Here is an 11,628-nt window from a genome sequence, read left to right on the forward strand (position 1 = left end):
CTCATGAACCGTCTAAATTTTTGATAATCAAGACCAAATCCTTCATCTTCTTTCGCTATTGTCTGATTTTTCTTGTGTCATCTTCTTTCCTGAGCTGTCGACTTGAGGGCTATGGTCCTCTTTCTTTTGGTTTCCTCCTCAGTGTGTTGCTTCATGATCAATTCATGAGTCATAAGAGATCCAAGCAGCTCTTCCAATGATAGAATATTTAAGTCATTGGCCTCTTGAATTGTAGTGACTTTTGCTTCCATAATCTTGGCAAGGACCTAAGCATTTTTCTCACAAGATCACTATTAGAATAATATTTGTCAAGACTCTTTAAGCCATTTATGATGTCAGTGAAATGAGTAAATATTTGAGTTATTGATTCTTCAGGTTCTATTTTAAATAGTTTATAGTTGTCCACAAACATATTAATCTTAGATTCTTTTACTTGATTTGTGCCTTCGTGTGTGACTTCTAGTCTATCTCAAATTTTTTTAGCTGAAATGTATGTAAAAATATAATTAAATTCATTAACATCCAAAGTACAATATAAAATATTCATGACTTTAGCATTGAGCTGAGCTATTTTTTTATCAAAATTATCCCATTCATCTTTCGACTTAGGGAGAGACACACCATCAATCAATTTAGTGGGTGTGTGTGGTCCATTACTATGACACTCCACATGTCATAGTCAAGTGCTTGAATAAAAAATTTTCATCTGAGCTTTTCAATAGATATAGTTTGACCCATTGAAGAGTAAATATTGATTTATGGATTGTCCCTCAGTTAGGGATGTGCCAAATTGGGCTGCCATAGATTTTTAGCTCTGATGATTAAATTAAGCAAGAACTAGAGTATCAGGCTCTAATACCACTTGTTGTCTAAAAATGGTGCCCAAGAGAAGGGGGTGAATTGGGTCTTTTTAAATTTTAAAAGATTAGTGCACTAAAACATATGCTAAAGAGATTGAGTGAAGTGGGTTGATATTCAATAAAAATAAATTCAAACATAAAAGAAGGAATGCAAGTAAATGACACAAAGAATAAGTAAAGAAAAGTAAGCACAGCAAACATAAGAATTTATAGTGGTTCGGTGCCAACCTTGTACCTACATCCACTTCTCAAGTCTCTACTTGAGAATTCAATCCACTAAATGAATTCAAAGTTACAACACGTCGGACACTCTGACCCTTGCTATCCAAGCAAGAATACTTATTTTTGGGTACAAGTCAATCCTCAACAATCTGATTTAGGGTTTGGATCAACCCAAATGAGTTTTGGAACCTTCCAAAACTCAAAATCCAAATACAATTTCAGAAAATAGAGGTACAGAAAATTCAGCACATAATTTTTTAAATAAATACAATAAATACATAAAAATATAATACTTAAGAAGAAGAAGCTTTGTCTGTACACCTTTAATAAATTTTACACTTGATTGCAGCTGGAGAGTGGTTGGTGAAGTGCTTAAATATTTCTATTCTCTTTTTTAGGGGTTGAATATGCTTTTCTCGGATTTGAATTTTAGAGCTTGCAAAATTTTTTGATTTTCTACTTCAAAAGAGTATTTATAATTGTCATTTATCCTTGAGAATATCTTAGAGTTGATTTAGAATCATTGCAGTATATTTAATAGTATTAAATCATCAAAAATGGGCTAAAAACTAGCCGTTATGCAATGCTCGTAGGAATGGGACGTCCCATGGGGCATCCCACTGGCATTAGGACATCCCATGGGATGTCCCAGTAGGCCAAACAGAAAGTTCAGCTTTTTGTTTTGATCTCAGAGTCTCAAGAGTTGTCCCAAGTGGGTCATCTCAATCACATGGGTCGTCCCAGGTGGGTCATCCCACTGCGTGTCATGAGCCAAAATAAAGCATGCTGGCTGCCCAATGAAAGGAGATAATCCAGATGGATTTTTTATTTTTTTCTAACCTAATTTTTCATGTATTTAAGATCTAAACTTACCAAAATACTTTCAAACACTCTCAAGTGGATTCAAATCAATTTGGACACTCTCAAAAACCTTCAAAAACTTCTTCAACTTACTGAAACTTCAACTTTTGACACATTTAATAAAACTTTTCAAACCCAATCTCTTGGACTACCTGAAATATCATAAAAATAATCTTCAAAGATAGAAAATACATTAGTAGTCCCCTCAAATAGTTTGTGATCATCAAAATCAATTCTTGGAGTAACAAAATTTATGCAACATGTAAAAGCAAGCAAGAGTCTAATGGCCTCTAATCTAGTTACTGGTATAAATATCTCATTAAAATTAATTTTTTCTTCTTGGTTATATCCTTTAGCTATTAATATTACTTTATTTATAATTATATTTTTATTTTTATCTAACTTATTTCTAAGTATCCATTTTATTCTAATTATATGATGATCTTTGGGTCTACTTACTAGAGTCCATATATTATTTTTTTTAAATTAGTTAAGTTCTTCTTACATGACAATAATCTAATTATGATATTTTTCAGCTTCATCTATAGTTTTTGATTCAATATGATAAATGAAAGCAAGATGATTACACGCATTAGGCTAACACATATATCATTTTAGGATATAATTTTGTATTTGATATTTTTATTATTAATAAAGTTGGATTATTTATTCCTATTCATATTATGTATGTGTCCATAAATCATCCAAAAAATTAATAAGATGATGACACATATTCTCAAGAGTTAAGAATTTGAGGTATGTGTTACTGATGATTAATTTTAAAAACTTCTGATCGATGGATCATTACAGGAATGATGATTAATCCAGATAGATGGGTGCATGAATTACTTTTCTTTAGCATAGATGAATCTTGAGTCTACAATATGGAGATATTGGAGCGAGAGTGCAAGTAGTTATTAGAGAACAAAGATATCGAGTATGATCAATATGAGAAATCACTTGGATATCTACTCACTCGTCAATAACTTGCTCAATGCTGTAGTAATGTGACTAGTCCTTGGATCTACAGTACTTAGCTATTCACAATGGGATTGCTATAGTTTGACTATATATACACTTAGTCACCTAGCTATATGGGTTCTTGTGGTGCATGTTGACTGCAGTAGGTTTATTGTTGGAATAGGATATGCACATATATGAAATCTATTACTCTTAGTAGATAAAAGAGTTAGTCCTATGTGATTTATGAGATCAAGTTTAGAAAATCTTGACCAAGTAGAGTCAATGATGAAAAAGAGTTTTCATAATTTTCACATCAGAACTCAAGTCGAATATATTTGACATATGACAAACAATTGAGTTTGACAAAAAGTTTCATAACCTCTATCTTGTCAAGACTCGCGATAGAAAGATTTATCATATGGTAACTACATCAAAAATTTATCTATTATATTCTATTGAAATGTCAATACATACTGTTAGGTGTCACTAGTGGATTATAAGACTCATGAGAATTATAATCAATAATTCTCATTGGATGAGTTGAAATTGCTCTAATCCATTGAAAGAAGTTTCAATGATATTATTGATGAAGATCATAATATTTCTCATTACTAAATAAAATAGAATCTATGAAGTCACACACAAAGAGGTTGTGTCTGATCAGATGGTTAGATTTAATTTGATATATCAAAGAGTTGACATGATCAAATCCAAAAGTATTTGGACTTCTTATGAGATAAAGATTTTAATTTGATCAAAGTCCATATCTTGGGACTCAATCCATCAATATGATTGACTCATAGAAGGACTCTTCTCTTCTCATGAAGATGGCACCTCCTATTCAACACCAAAATCTTTCCTCATGCACAAAATAAACCACATGAAGGAGTTCACGTTGAAAAGGGTTTGATGCCATAAAAAATTCTTCATGCACCTCTCAATAAATCAGCACCCATGAGTCCTTCTCCCTTTGGACTCTATCTCATGCCTCTCTTTTTAAAAGGAAATACATCTCATGCCCAACTAGAGAGTCCATGCCTTATTCCACACCCCTTTCTCTCATTCAAAAGAGTTTGGACGTCCTGGATTTTCTCATGTGAAAAGTTCATGTTAAAAGGCCAAGAGGCTATGCTAGGGATGAGATCTCTTATGCCTCAAAACAAGGGTTTTTATGCCAAGTGGATGAGTGCCTATTCTCTCTCAAGCCCCTCTTGGTTTCACGCACCCTCCCATGCCACGCCCTATGTTTCTCTCTTATGTATGTCCAACAAGTTGAACATGATCCAAGAGTTGGATGCCTCTTTTTGCACACCCAAGCGTAGGACACATGTAAGAAAGAAAAGAGAAATAGGGACCTAGATTTTCTTGAGAAGAAAATCAAGAAAGGTTGCATGCAAATTTTTTTGAGAAGAAAATCTAAAAGGCTGAGGTGCTGGATTTCCTTAAGAAAGAAATCAAGAAAGGATCAAGAGCAAGGTTCTTGATCTATTCATGTGTAGAGCATGATCTGTGAGGAGGAAGACTAAAATCTTTGAAAAGAATTTTAATAAAGAAAAAAAATAAATCCATCATCAAAGAAGTTCTCTATAAGGGAGCTAGTATTTCAATGAGATCAGATACTCTGATCAGATGATGATCTCGTATGAATACTTGTAGAGGCTGGATGCTTGTGTGACTTCAAAAGAACCATGAAGACATCCATGATCATCAAATTATGATGAAGAACTATCTGCATAAAAGTGAAGATCTGACTTCTTCTTCTTAATCATAATCTTAATAACTATGAGGGATCCGAGATTGATACGAGATAAGATTTTGCATTAATTAATCTGAAATTAATTTTGTTCCACTACATGATTAATTGAAATTTTTAATTTATACATTCGCTACATATATTAATCAATCCATAGTTTCTAACAGTGGTATTAGAGCCACCCTCATATGTTTTATGATAAGATTGCTGATTTGGATGTTATCAGTCGTTTAACAAGATTTGAAGAATGAAAAAATCTAATCTTGTTGGCTAATTTGATCAGCCAATATAGATGGTCGATAAGATCAGAAAGTTGTAATGGTGAGATCACATAATATCTATTTGAATCCATGTTAAACAATCAGCCCAAGACCCAAATCTAAACTTTTTTAATTTTCATATATGAGATACATGTGGTGATGATCATAGGATTGCGATCCTTTTATAATCTCTATGATGTATCATGTTTGTGAACTCTGTGTATGTACAATTATTTATTTTTTGGTGCCTACGAGCATCATCAGATTTATGTAATTTAGAGACCTACGTGTCTCATATGATCAAGATTTATAATTAATTAATTTTATCATGATATGTATTTTATTGGTTGTGTCATGTGATTGGTTGTATGTCAATGGTTGATCAGTTGCAAGCCTATAGCACAAGACAAGCATGGGTTGAGTCGAGCAATTGGTTGAAATTGGATCAAGATATTGACCATGATGAGATCGAGGATACACTTCAGATTGATTCCAGGAGTTGAAGATGATCAAACCAATTGACGTGCCTATGCTTGTACCATTGACTCGTAGATCCTGATTCGGCTTAATGGCTCGAGCTCGAATATCTTAGATCCATGATCATCATCAATTTTATTATTTATGTCTTGTGATTTATATTTGTATTAGATATAAATAACCAAGATTTGAGACCTGAATTAAAACTCATAAAATATTAAGTCAAGCGGTCTTCTACTATTGTAGATGTGCGAGTGTTCTACTAGTGGACTATTCTCGGCTAATCACAGTAGTTCAATTGCATCGAAAAGGCACAACTATTCTATTAGCATGAGATGTTGTGCGGTAAAACTAGGGTTAGGCCTAATAACTATCATGTGAGGGGTCCAATGATGGCTTAGCCTACATGTTGAATTGTAGATCTGACTTAATTAAGGAATGAGACTAATAACTATCAGGTGAGGCCTATACAACTTAGAGACCAAAGATGGCTACAACATGCTTGAGAAGCATTGGATAAGAATTGTTCACTTATTGATTTGTATATCATCAATAACTATTAGGTGAGGTGATACTCAAATTGTTGGAACCACAATATCCACTTGAAATTCTAGTCACAAAGGGTTTCCATTACTTTATCCAAGAAGTATAAGAGATTTAAGAATGAAAGGAAGGGAACAGTTTTTCTCCAGAATGTCCAGGTTGCATCTAAAAATTTTTTTTAATATTCTACGTATTTAAGGATCAAATCTTTACCTGAATCGTAGTGGAACCAGAGATCAAATCCCAAATTATCTGATATAAACCTTCGCGGAGGCCTGGATATGCAGATCCTCTACTTCGCATGCACGTCAGACGCCGTAGGAAAGCATGATGAACTCCAATCCAATTGGCTTCACATACACAATCAATCGAGAGATGAGATATGATGATGTGATATCTCACACCAGCAGATAGGATGCCCAAGAAGGATCCATGCCCAAGGAGAGGAGGCAGCAACAAAGAGAGAGATGTAGAAGATGAAGGACCTCTCTCTTCACATGTCTGTCTCTCTCTCTCTTTCTCTTCTCTCAATTTGATTTATTTGCTATTCTATTCTCTTTTCTCATCTATAGATAGAGATTCTCTCTATTTATAAATAATTTTTATGACCCAATGAGAGGAGAACTCTTTATTCAAATCTGATCTGAATTAGTCCAATACTCATGAAAGAAGGACTCCTATATGAGATATAATGCCATCACTTATGACATCCACTTTGCACCCACTCCCACACCCACTTGGGATGCTTCAAATAAGCATCAAATTAATTTTTGATCATACTTCATGAGTGGATATTCTCAGTGCAAGTAGGAATACTCATATCTCATCCAAAATAGGTCCAATTTGAATCCGATTCGAAGTCGGTTCAAAATAATTTTAAAAAGCTGTCAATCCTAAACTCTTTAGGACTTTTGTACCAAGTCTAACTTGGATTTTAGACCTATTTAAGTCTGATTAATTCAGATCTAATCTAAAATTAATTAGTACTTAAATCTAATCTTTCATATGTTCTATGGAACATAGATAGAAATCATTCATCTTCAGGATTGAACCTGAACCTCATATATAGTGCTAGCTAGATATAGTCAACTCTTCAATCCCGTTTGACCCATAACTTAATTCTCAATCAAGTTAGCTTATATGTTCAGTCAAATCAAGTACTTTCAGATTGGATATATAAATATAGGTCAATTTCTTCCTACTTTGTCTGACTTGTGTGCATGACTCTATAGGTTCAAACACTAAGCCGGTAGCACAGGAATCAATTTCTGTACTAATCGAGATACCATCTAGCAATGGTTTTCGATATCCAAATAGGTCAAATTATCACAAAAAAATATTCTAGAATTCATACTCATGGTTACCGCATAATTCATCTTTTTAATCCTGGATGCTCTAGGATGGTCTCAGATTAATTATCAACCAAGATTGCTTCATCCACATTATATTTCAACCTTTCAAATTCATCTCATGAATTATCCTGGCTAAGGCTTTACTAAATTGAAATACAGCGATACATCAACTTCAATAATCTGGAGGGATCAATCTCATCTTGATCCACACACAGACTTTGCAAGTACTTGACTGTACCAAATAGCCTTCCGTCACTGTATTAAAAATTCAGATAGTTCGGCACCAAAGCACAGTGAGTTGCTTGTAAGTCACTATGATGATCTCAGATCTGAAAGATATTTATACCCATGTGTTTCACGATAGCTCTTCACAGTAGAACGCTCAGTAAGTGAGTCACTTGTTCAGTGATGATGTACCCTTACATCTCACTTGTATGCCATACCAGTGTCACCACACTCTTTGGTTAAGAGAACAACCAACCCATATGGCACATAACGACTTTCACTCGATAAATATCATCGTCCCGTAATGACATATCATTTGATCGTGAACTTGTTTAAGAACTATACGATAAATCTTTTTTTTATCGTACACTAGCATAGTTCTAGAAACTTCATCATAGTACAAGAGTTCAAGGAAGATGTCACTTTGTGATGAAAAATATCAGAATAACTATTATTCAATAATCAATAATTCATATATAAGGATGAACTCAATCGTCACACGATTGATTTTAGGATACAATTTCCAACAACTCCCACTTAGACTAAAGTCAATTGGGGCAGTATCTTATACCCATCTTCTATTTGAAGTCATTGAATTCTTTGATCCTGAGAGCTTTAGTGAAGGGGTCAGCTAAGTTCTCCTTTCCATCAATTTTTTGAAGCTCGACATCACCTCGATTCACGATCTCTCGCACTAGGTGATAGCGGTGCAGAACATGTTTAGTGCGATGGTGCGACTTAAGTTTTTTTGTCTGAGCTATGACACTAGAGCTATCACAATACAGCAGGACAGGATCATCAATAGAAGGTACAACTCACAGCTTGATAATGAATTTTTGCAGCTACACCATCTCTTTTGCAGCATCCGATGCAGCAATGTATTCCACTTCGCATACAGAATCGGCCACAGTATGTCGCTTGAAACTTTTCCAGCAAGCAGCTCTTCTATTCAAGATAAATACGTAGCCCGACATACTTCTGCTATCATCACAATCTGACTAAAAATTGAAATCAGTATATCCCATAAATTTCAGATCAGAGTCTCCATAGATAAGTCATTGATCTTTAGTATTTCTCAAATACTTAAGAATTGCTTTTGCAATCTTCCAATGCTTCTCACCCAGATCTGACTGGTACCTACTCACTACCCCTAGTGAATAGGCCACATCCGATCTTGTACATGTCATAGCATACATGATAGATCTCACTACCAAAGCATATGGTATTCTACTCATACGCTCTCTCTCTTCAGGAGTTATCAGACAATCCTTCTTGAAAAGAGTAATTTCATAGCCTATCGAAAGATAGCCTTTCTTGAAATTATCTATGTTGAATCGCTTCAATAAGGTGTCAATATATGTGGATTGGGACAATCCAAGCAACCTTCTAGATCTATCCCTATAGATCTTCATCCCTAGGATGTAGGATGCTTCTCCCAAGTCCTTCATGGAAAACTGTGATGATAATCATAGCTTCACACTCAGCAAAGTCGGGATGTCATTTTCTAGTAACAGTATGTCATCCACATACAGCTCAAAAAAATGACCACAGAATTAGAAGTCCATTTGTAGACACAAGACTCTTCTCCATTCCTAATGAAACCATACGTTTTGATTACTTTATCAAAATGCATGTTCTAACTCCTCGATACCTGCTTAAGTCCATAAATTGACCTTTTCAGCTTACACACTTTCGACTCGTCTGTGGATGTGAACCCTTCAGGTTGCATCATATACACCTCTTCTTCTAGCTCTCCATTAAGAAAAGCAGTTTTGACATCCACATACCAGATCTCATAATCTAAGTGCGCAGCGACAGCAAGCATAATCCAAATGGACTTGAGCATTGGCACAGAAGAGAACGTCTTGTCATAGTCAATACCATAATATTAATAGTAACCCTTAGTAACTAGACGAGCTTTATAGGTCTCTACCTTTCCATCCGTTGCTCTTTTTCTCTTGAAAATCTATTTACACCCTATAGATTTTATCCCTTCGGGCAGATCAACTAGTATCCAAACACTATTGATCTCCATGGACTCCATCTCGGACTTCATGGCCTCAAGCTATTTTTGAGAGTCGGACCTTTGCATGGCCTCCATATAGGTGATCAAATCCTCATCATTCTGATCAAGTTCAATAGAATCACCATCTCAAATCAGAAAATTGTAGTATCTGTCTGGTTGATGCGGTACTCTATCGGATCTCCTTAATGGTGCCTCTATTGGCTCCGGATTTGATTCACCAATCGAATCCAATTCTGTATGTGTCGGTCCTTCCACCTCATGAACTTCATCAAGTTCAATTTTACAGGCATTAGCTCCTTCACCAAGAAACTTCTTTTCCAAAAAGACTGCCCGACTGCTGACAAACACCTTTTGTTCTGCAGTGAGATAGAAATAGTACTCTTTATTTTTTTTTGGATACCTTACGAACAAGCATCTATCGAACTTTGATCCAAGCTTATCTGTCTTTAAATACTTGACATAAACTGGATACCCCCAGATCCTAAGATGTGAGAGCACCGACTTATGTCTAGTCCATATCTTATATGGAGTTTTATCGACAGACTTGCTGGGCACTTTATTCAAAATATAGCAGCAGTCTCTAGAGTATATCCCCAAAAAAATATTGACAGACTGAAAAAAGCCCATCATAGATCGGACCATATCTAACAAGGTTCGATTCCTCCTCTCGGACACACCATTATATTATGGTGTTCCAAGAGGGGTCCATTGTGAGAGAATTTCATTCTCTTTCAGATATGTCAGAAACTCACTGGTGATGTATTCACCTCTTCGATCTGATAAAGGATCTTAATACTCTTTTCAGTTTGTTTCTCTACTTCAGCACGGAATCGTTTGAATATTTCAAATGATTCTGACTTATGCTTCATAAGATAGACATACCCATACCTCGATAGATCGTTTGTAAACATAATGAAGTAGTAGTATCCTCCTTTGGCACTTATGTTCACAGGCCCACATACATCAGTATGTATTAGACCTAGGACATCACTGACTCTTTCACCCTTTTTTTTAAAAGGTGACTTAGTCATCTTACCAAGTAGACAAGATTTACAGGTAGGCAATAATTCACAATCATCTATCTCAAGGACACATTCTTTGATCAATTTATCAATCCTATTCTTATTCACATGACCAAGCCTACAATGCCAAAAGTAGGATTCGCTAACATTATCTATTTTGGGATGTTTACTAGGTATGTACATTATACTAACAGACCGTGATATTATGTATATACCATGTTTTAATTATCCATGTATAATTATAGTATCATTCATAATGATATCACAAAAATCATCCTTTATTATAAACTTGTAACCAAGTTTGGCCAAAAGGCCTACAGAGATGACATTCATCATAAAGGAGGGACAATAATGACAATCATCTAACATAACACTACTGGACTCGAAGACAAGCTGCAAAGTTTTTAAGGCCAGAATTGGAACAAGGCTTCCATCTCCACCGTTAAGGAACTGCTCGCCCTCTCAAAATTTTCTACTTACCTGCAGTTCTTGCAATGAATTACATATATTAATAAGACTTTCGGTATCTAATACCCAGGTAGTAGTATCACAAACAGAAAAATTACAAGATGTTATCATATAAATACCTTGTGAAGAAACCACTTGCCTCTTTCTCTTGTTCTTAGGCCTTTTTGAGTCAAGGGTGGCTATATAAGCAGGACAATTCCTTTTCCAATGATCCAGCTTCTTACGAAAGAAGCACTCTACTTAGCTCTTATCAACTTTTGACCGTTTTCTCTACTTGGGATCGACGGCATGAGATTTTTATACCTTTTTTTTCTTTCCTCTTCTAGAGGATCGATGCCCCACAGATGAACCTCCCACTAAATTCACTAGCTCTTTTTGGAGCTGGTGATCCTTCTCAAAAGTCTGCAATAACCCTAACAAATCATGATAATTTACTGCAGACTTCATCATTCTATAATGATTGAGAAAGGATAGGTAGGATTTCGATAGCAAATTGAGGATAGCATCCTTACCTAACTATTCATGTAACGAAAAGCCAAGTTTACTAAGGCATTCAATCACTCAATCATGTATAATACATGATCAGTGACTGAAGC

This window comes from Elaeis guineensis, chromosome 8 (genome assembly GCF_000442705.2).
Source record: "Elaeis guineensis isolate ETL-2024a chromosome 8, EG11, whole genome shotgun sequence".
Classification (NCBI taxonomy): Eukaryota; Viridiplantae; Streptophyta; class Magnoliopsida; order Arecales; family Arecaceae; genus Elaeis; species Elaeis guineensis.